The following is an 8322-nucleotide window of genomic DNA, read 5'->3' on the forward strand; positions in this document are numbered from 1 at the left end:
GGCGCCCGTGCCACGAAACTGCCTCTCCTGCCTCGTCAGCCTACCTCAGGCTCAGGCTGTTCCCTTCCTGTCTCGGCAACACATCGGAGGCTTGCGGGACTCAATTTGACCGCGTTCGCACTGCTGCGCCAGCTGTTGGGATTTGGCGCTCGAGTCATGAGCGCGAGACTCGACAGATAGCTTTGTTTGTAGGCCGTGTCTATAGCGCCGTCCGACGGTATTATAAGCGCTCCACTATATCGACGTCCACCGGCGTTTGGTGGCAAAATTGCAGAGTCTGGCAGTACATCGCTCTAGATAACGTAAAGCTGGGCAACCTAACCTAAACACAACATAAGATAACCTAACGCACACAAAGAAAGCATTTAAAACACCAAAACTAACCTAAGGCATAAAAATTACACCTCAATTAAATAAAAAAAATACAACCGAGGCAACAGCCGGTCTCGAACCCCCGACTGCTGGATCAAGAAGCTAAGACGGATCGTCTACACTACAACGACAGACTCTTCGGGTGGTGCTAGCCTAGTGTTAAATATTAGAATGTCGTCGGACGGCACTCTAGCCATGCCTGCAACGATCAGCTAGAGTGCCGTCGGACGGCACTCAAGACACTGCGTTGTTTGTATTTCGTGGTTAAAGCATCGTTTTCGACGCATTTTTAAACTCTACTCTCTCAAAAGTCGAGCCCAAATCTACGATTAACTAAAAGAAAACTGCAAGAACCAGCTATATATTGACGTTCTTCCTCAAATATGTCTTACATTATCTGTTTGCTGAACAATGTTGACAAATTTCGAAACATATTTCTAGATTTATTATTTTGAAAATGTTTTGCTTGCAGAAACGCCTCAATCAAGGACTCAATTTTACTTTTGGCCAGACGGCGGAATCGAGGGGCAGGCCGATAGACAGGCCGACATTTTCGTGCTTGAGTAGTACAAGAAACACTATGGTCTTTACAAAACCCGGAGCCCACACCGGGATTACTTCATCCGCTGCACGTACCTCACTGTTCCTTGTGGCGAAGGGGCAGTCGCTTTGATTCAGGAGGTGGCAGAAGAGAAGACGCTTCACACGAACGTCCTCCGAGGAAACATCTGGCATCAGTCGGGCCGTCAAGCCAGCGGCGATCGCTTCCTGCAAGGCGATGTTACACGACGTCGCGCTCAAAATTAACATGCGCTTAGGGTGGATGCCACTGAACGCTATTGACAATTGTTTCGATTAACAAAAATTCCCATCCCTTGCTATAAACAGTGGAGAGAATCGCAAGAGCTAAAAAATCCCGGGCCATCTCCACCAACTTGAAAGCTGGGGAGGGGCGAAACATGCAGTGTACAAGTGTATTCTTGGCGCCTTGACGCTTTTGCCAACGTAGAAGGAACCGTTTGGGGGGCACAGGTATACAGCTTCGCTCTAAAAGTTTTGTGTTTTTAAAGCACGAAGCTCTATAGTGCAAGGCGTAAACGAGTGTCCCAGTGATTTTTTTAGTACGCGTTCCGTTCTAGCACGAGGCGTTAACGACTGTCCCGGTGTCTAATTACCGTGACTACATGAGACGACGGTTACGACGACGACATGAGACGCCAACAGCCCCAGTTCCCAAAGGGTTTCGCCCCTAAAATGCGCCTAATCTTCACTGGAAGTGTGTCGAGCCGATCGTGCAACCTTGAAAGACGCGAATCGCGAACGGAGAACGAACCCATGCGACGATTTTTCGCGAACTAAGTAAACACGTCTACGAACGATCTAAATGTATACCGATGCGTGGTTTATGAGATATTCTACTCCGTATTCATGATCGGTGCGTGTATTTTCTTATCTAGAACCGTTCCTTTTTCGCGATTTTCAAGTAACCGTTTTGGCGCAATGGAATCCGGGTTCGCGCGCGCGCCATGTCGAGAGATGGTATCAGATCTTTTCGGGCGACCAACCGGTTTCTGGGGAAATGTGTTGGTGTTTTGACAGAACACCGTCGGTGCCATGAAGCTTTCGCTTGAATAAAATCGCTTTAAAACACCCGGTGTACATGGACAGAATGGATCACAACTAAAGACATTTAAATAGTTTTCAGTTCGTTCTATAGAAGCTGGTCACATCGGTTGGTCGAGTGAAGGTCTGCAATCAATAAAAACACACAGCAGCCGACGCAGTAACGGGACGTTATGCATTACTGTTCTCCCAAACTGGTTCGCAAAGGAGCGTTGCTCTATTTCACCAACACTAAAACACTCGAAATATTACACTAATAGTAACTTAATCATCAGTTTCGTGAGAGGGAACTGGTTACAAAATTTCACACTTACATACCCTGCACCGCACAGGTAAAAAGGACTGCAATGCAGCAAGCATTTCTGCCGGCAAGTTGGGCCCAACGGACAGCATGTTCACGACCAATAGAACCTCTATCCTCAAACAAAGTATAGTTACTAAGATAGCAGCATGGTATCTGTTGGCCGCTTGAATCGATTTATTCAAATCCCACCTGTGCGCATTTCGTAGGCGCCATTGCAGCGATAAATAGTGCTTTTCCCTAGGTGGCAGAACTGACCGATCGGGCTTTGTTTGAATGAGCCTTTTCAATTCACTGTATAGCCATGGAAAATGTCATCAGGATTCATCCAAAACATCCGGGTACACCTGCGCACTTCTAATTCATTGCGGCTGCGAAATCATGGGTGTCAAGATGAACGTCTGAGACGCCTTGCTTCCGCCTATGAATCACTGCACAAAAAGGACGGGCCAATGACGAGAGACTGGTCGTCTCTTGTCATTGTCCTGTCTTATATGAGCAGTTTTTACACCAACTAGTCGAACAACTTGCTGTACGGAATTGAATTGTAATCTTGCCGCTTGAGGCGGTTTGCTTTGCGAGCCACCGTAACGCTTTCGAAAGGCTTCTGTCTGTCTCCGACCCGTTGCGCTGCTGCTCCTTCCTGTCGCCGTGTAATATGAGAGTTGACGACGATGAGGAATATCGCTGATTGTCTGTTCGCCCGCTTCACTCTATTCTTCTGCTCCTTTCCCCTGCGGTGTACTGGGCTGGCAGAGCTTTCTAAAGGAGTCAGATTGAAACGCGGTACGCTGACGGGCTCTAGGGTGAAAAGTTGCACCCCGAAATGTAATTTAATAGGTTTTGAATCGTGTCTTGAGCAGCATTTTATTATTCTTGTCTGCAAATAAACGCAATTCACGCAGAGGTTTGTGTCATGGGTGACCGAGCCCTCTTTCGCAGCACACTTTACTCTGGCGCGCCAGGTAGATCTAAGAACTCCGCTTTCAAATGTTCCAGGACATTATCAGTTAAGCCATTTCTCCTTACAGTGTTTTAAGTAATGCCGATTCATTTGGGATAGAGAACAGATGCTGGACAAAAATTGGTTGGGGGTCCTTTTAAAGGGACAGAAAACCGATTTTTGTTGAGTATATTTCCTCTATACGAAATAAAAGGGCAGCAGTTAAAACACTTTTACCCGATACCGTTTTGCTGATAGAACAAAAAAAAAATTGAAACCTAGAACATTTGAAAGGGGAATTTTTAGATCTACCAGCTGTGCGTGGCCTGTAGAAAGGAATGCTGGCAACATTGAAAGTGAGCCGTGCGGCAATATACTGCACGTGAGATGAAAAGAGGTAGTTAAACCCCTATCCCGTTCTAAAACCACAATAATGTGGTCTTTTCTATTACTTTATGTGGTTTTTGAATCGCGCATTGAAAGCGACGGAGTTGTTTGGATACGTACTGTAGTGTTACGTTTTGACAGGACAAGGCGCTGCCTTTCAGACTTAAGAAAGTTTAGTGGCAAATTAAAACTTTTTAAGCCTGTTTATTTGGAAATTCCTTGCTGTTACCCTACTGTATAGAACGCTGGGTTTCATATGAACAAGCTGACGTGAACTCCGTGAAAATCGGTTGGTTGTCCCTTTAAGCTCGCGCTACGAAACGGCTGGTGGTATGGATAGCTTTACCAGAAGCCGTTTCGCGGTTACATACAGCAACGCCAACGCTGGTTTTTTTTAAGTCAATTGGCGATAAAATGCTTTTGAATGAGCATCAACTTGCCCCGGCACTGATAAGCCCTTGGTAGAGTATTTTCGCGTAGTCCTTGGCCACGTCTTCCGTGGAAGTCCCCCTGGACAGATGGAACGGGGAAGCGCCGGTTGGTGACACTTTTCATTCGAGGAGCTTGCGCAGTCACGCGCTCACTGGTGGCCACTCACGTAATGGCGTCGTGGTGCTGCATCGTGGCTACGGCTTCTCCTGCGCACGCGCAGTTCGCAGAAATTCGCTATTAAATCGCGGAAGCTTGACTGAATCTGACAGGGTAAAACTGCGCAATTCTTGTGATGCATCCGACAAAGGTGTGAGCTTGGAGTAGCTCAGGAACAAAGGCATCTTGATCTGTAGAACGTGGTCAAAGCTGTGTGTTGAATCGGAGCAAGTGTGCCTCTGCCAAGAGGCAAGTACCTCAACCGCATTCTGTGCTTGAACACGTTGCCGCTACCTCGGTCCCAAGCACGTCACCATGTCGATGCTTGAAGCGCATGGATGGCGCCTGGTGTACACGGGCCAGCAAGCAGGAATGAATTAATAAGCTTTCCCTGAAAGGTACGACTAGTGTGGTTGTTGATGTGTGGAATCCCGAATCCATATAACCACTGTGTCTCGCCTTGTGTAGAGCCAGGTTCACTGATCGGTCTAGTCATCTAGGCTCGAGCTGCCCAGGGCTGCCTCCCATAGCTCAAATTTTTCTCTGATGTTGTGTCTGCATGATCGCTGTTGCACTCCCAGGTGATGTGCTATACTGTGGGAGTGGGGCTGCAGGCAGGACAATCTGAACGGAATTTCCCAAGTTACATGATTCTATACTGTGGAGGTTTGGATAAATATTTGTATGCCTCCAGGAGGGAACTTTCATTGCGCTTAGCTCTTTTATTTGGGGATGGGGGGGGGGGTATAGTACCCTGGCTGCCTTGAGGGCTTTTAGTCCTTCCCCATAGACGTTGGATAGGGGGTTGAAAAGTGTTACCTATACCAATCACCAGAAAAGGTGCGTCCGCTCTTGTGACAAACGTTGCCTGGAGCATGCAGCCATCTACGAGGGCTGCTGCCCCAAATCGGCACGGGCCCGTTCACTCTATAGACCCTCCCTGTAACTTTGGGATGCCTCACGAATTCAGCAATCGAGACGGAGGAGTTTTGCGCTGCGTGCGTGCGTCTGAATGTCGCTTACACAAGGCACTTACGATTAAAGCTGTCACAGGCCACCTCCCCACTCTGCGTACTTTGCGACGTGCGTTCTGGCACGGCGTTTCTCTCGCATCCTTCACACACCGTGCCGACCATGTTTTGCGCTCTAACTGTCTAAGTGTTCACGTTTTCTCGCTTTAGCAGAACTGCCCGCCGGTGGCTTCTTTCTTTGTCCACTAGTATCTGCCTTTCGTCGCCATCAATCCAAGCCAATCCCTTTTGCCTTCTTCCTGGCCCTGCACTCGCATAACGCTCCATTTTCCGCCCGGCGCACGGCAACAGAACGCGATGTACAGAAGAAAGCGATAAATCAAGCTTCGTGCCATAAAGTGTGCACAGCGCAACGAAAGGAGTTTACTTTAACCGATAATTTTAGGGAAACCCTCTCGGGCAGATTTAGTTACAATCGCCATAACAACTCAGCGAAATCTGCAGTTCAAAGCAGTACAGGGCAACTTTGGCGAAATCAGACCAACATAAGCGCGCGTATGTCTCCCCCAATCCACAAAACTGTCTCGTGTAGGCGTTGAAATGGGCACATCATTGTCTCTTCGAAAACAACTTACTTCACCGCACGCCAATGATCGAATGTTGTGGCGATTACCTTATGTAAGCAACACTTTGTAAAAATATCCGGGAAGATCTGCAACACTCACCCAGTTTCCTCACGTGAGAGGCTGTGTGGAGGTCTCCTGCAAGGACCGAGAGCTGCTTGCCGGCCTGTTAAAGGAACCATGAAGACAAAATACAAGTTGGGTTCATTAGAAAGACTGCTTAGTCCCGATAACAATGGCACCAATATCATCGCAATCTTCGAACAAATAACAGAGATATTAAAGGAAACGTGTGAAGCAGTCGCGACCCCCTAGCCAATGTCCCGCAACTTTTCTATGACGTCACGGAACCTTGTTTGTGCGATTGGCGGCCGCCTAACTGACCTGTCGCGACGACACATGACTGGACGTCTGTAATGGGGCCCCTAGTTCCATTTGACCGCATCACTTGAATGCTAACGTGCAGTTAACGCACTGAAAATTATGTTTTATTGTTGGCCCGTATGACGTCATTCTTGCCCATAACACGTCACTGTGGCGCAAAATTTGAAAGTTTTTAAATACTTGTTGCTTTTTTCCGTTAAAAAACATCTTTTGGGGCTGTAATGGCGCTGAGTGAGATACTGAAGCCTAGTTCTTTCAAATTACACGAAGTTGTATTTTCTCTTCATGGCTCCTTTAAGCGCAGGAACATGAGATAAAAACGACGCATATTCTGGTAAAAAGCGAACACCAAGGCCACCGCAGGTTTAGTTCGATGACACGATGAGCGGCGTTCTTGAACCGCAGCAGAAGCGCGAAATTCATTGGAGCACGAAACTGTAATTAGCTTTCACTCTGTCCTGAACTAAAAGCACTGATGCCAGCACGAAGGAACAAGGTCAGAAGATACAGCAAATCCGCTTTTTGTGGAGTGCCTGTTCTCCAGCTGATATGAAAGCCAGCTTTTGGAAAGTGGGGTATACCCACAAAGAATTTCGAAAAAAAAAATGGCCGGGAACAATTTTAATTTGGCGCTAAACTTTCTGAAATTTTACAGGTAGCGCCATGTAGTGCCTCAAAGTGACACTACTGTTCACATACCAAGATCTCCGACAGTTCCGATGCGTGATTCATAAGCCGTATGAAGGAATAGAAAAAATAGCGTGTTGCCGCCAGGCTCTCTCTCTCATGGTTGCCAGCAGTCATATTGGCAGCAAACCTAAGACTGGTAGCTAGATCTAAAAATTTTGCTGGCAAACATTCTTGTGCCATATCAGGAAAATGGTTTCGGTTCTGTGTATTTTAATTAATTCCATTTCATTTGAGATAGAGAGCACATACTTCACAAAAGACGGCTGGTGGTCCTTTTAAGCTGATAAAAATTTGCAGTGGACAGTCAGAGAACATACTCATCGAGAAAGTATGGAGGCCAGCATGACTGACGCTGTAGGCAACGATGCAACAGTTCGCCAAATAGGCAGTGGGCACGGCCATAGAGTTTCATACTAATATACACTAGAGGGAAATCTGGCGCCACCGTCTAGGGGAGCCGCGCTTCAGCGAGCCTTCCGTCATGTACCGAGCAGGCACGTTCCACTTGACCTTGGCATGGCTCAAAGACAGGCTGAAAAGTTGGTTCTGGCTGCCAAATAGCAACAACATCACTGTGGAAGATTTATAAAATTTGCTTTGTTATTCTAAAAGTGAAGCTCCAAAAAGATTAATTCGTCAGTAAATATTTGGAAGCTTCTTCAAGATGGACGAGAAAAAAATGTTACCCTTTTTTGTTGATTTTGGCTTCGAGACAAAAAAGAAGCTATACGGCTAGCTAAGCCAAGTAGGCGAGGAACGTCGCTAGCGGCAATGGCACTGTGCACGGCGGCCCGCGACTGCAGGGACAGCTATTTCCCTCTAGTATTTATTAGTATAAAACTCTATGGTTGCACGGCATCTTTTTGCACAATTCAGAGTATCTTATCCTTGTTGTATCGCCAAGCGAGTGAATCATCCTGTACAATTGGAGACAGAAGTCGATATTCTATGAAAGTGACTATCAAAATGAGTATTTGAGCCATGTACAGGTGCCGTCATAAGTAATTGGAGCAAGATTTTGTAATAATCACGAAATATTTGTGTTACTGGCTTTATGACAGCCACTACCGGTTTTCAAAAAGCTTTTTCTATTAGGCAGGACTCCTTTAAATGCATACCAATGCAGCCACGCAGTTTCCGGACGAAGAAACTTTGGAAAATTTACGAGACCGTGTTCTAATTACTTTTCACGGCACCTGTACGTGTCTGCTGCCTATGATTCGTACCAACTATCGGAAGACACATTAGAATTCACTGGGGCAACTTGCTGGAAAATCTAACTGCCTCTCTTTAAAACCTTGTTCCTTTGGCATCGTTTAAGATACGTATCAAGCACATCTTATGTAAGACAAGTAAAACTGATAATATAAATCTTCGTTCTTCTCTTTCTTTCTTTTTTTATTCTTTCTTGATGCAATTACTATTACCAAATTAATCAAA

The sequence above is a fragment of the Haemaphysalis longicornis genome, unplaced genomic scaffold (assembly GCF_048455015.1).
Source record: "Haemaphysalis longicornis isolate Haplotype H1 unplaced genomic scaffold, Haemaphysalis longicornis Haplotype H1 scaffold_10, whole genome shotgun sequence".
Classification (NCBI taxonomy): Eukaryota; Metazoa; Arthropoda; class Arachnida; order Ixodida; family Ixodidae; genus Haemaphysalis; species Haemaphysalis longicornis.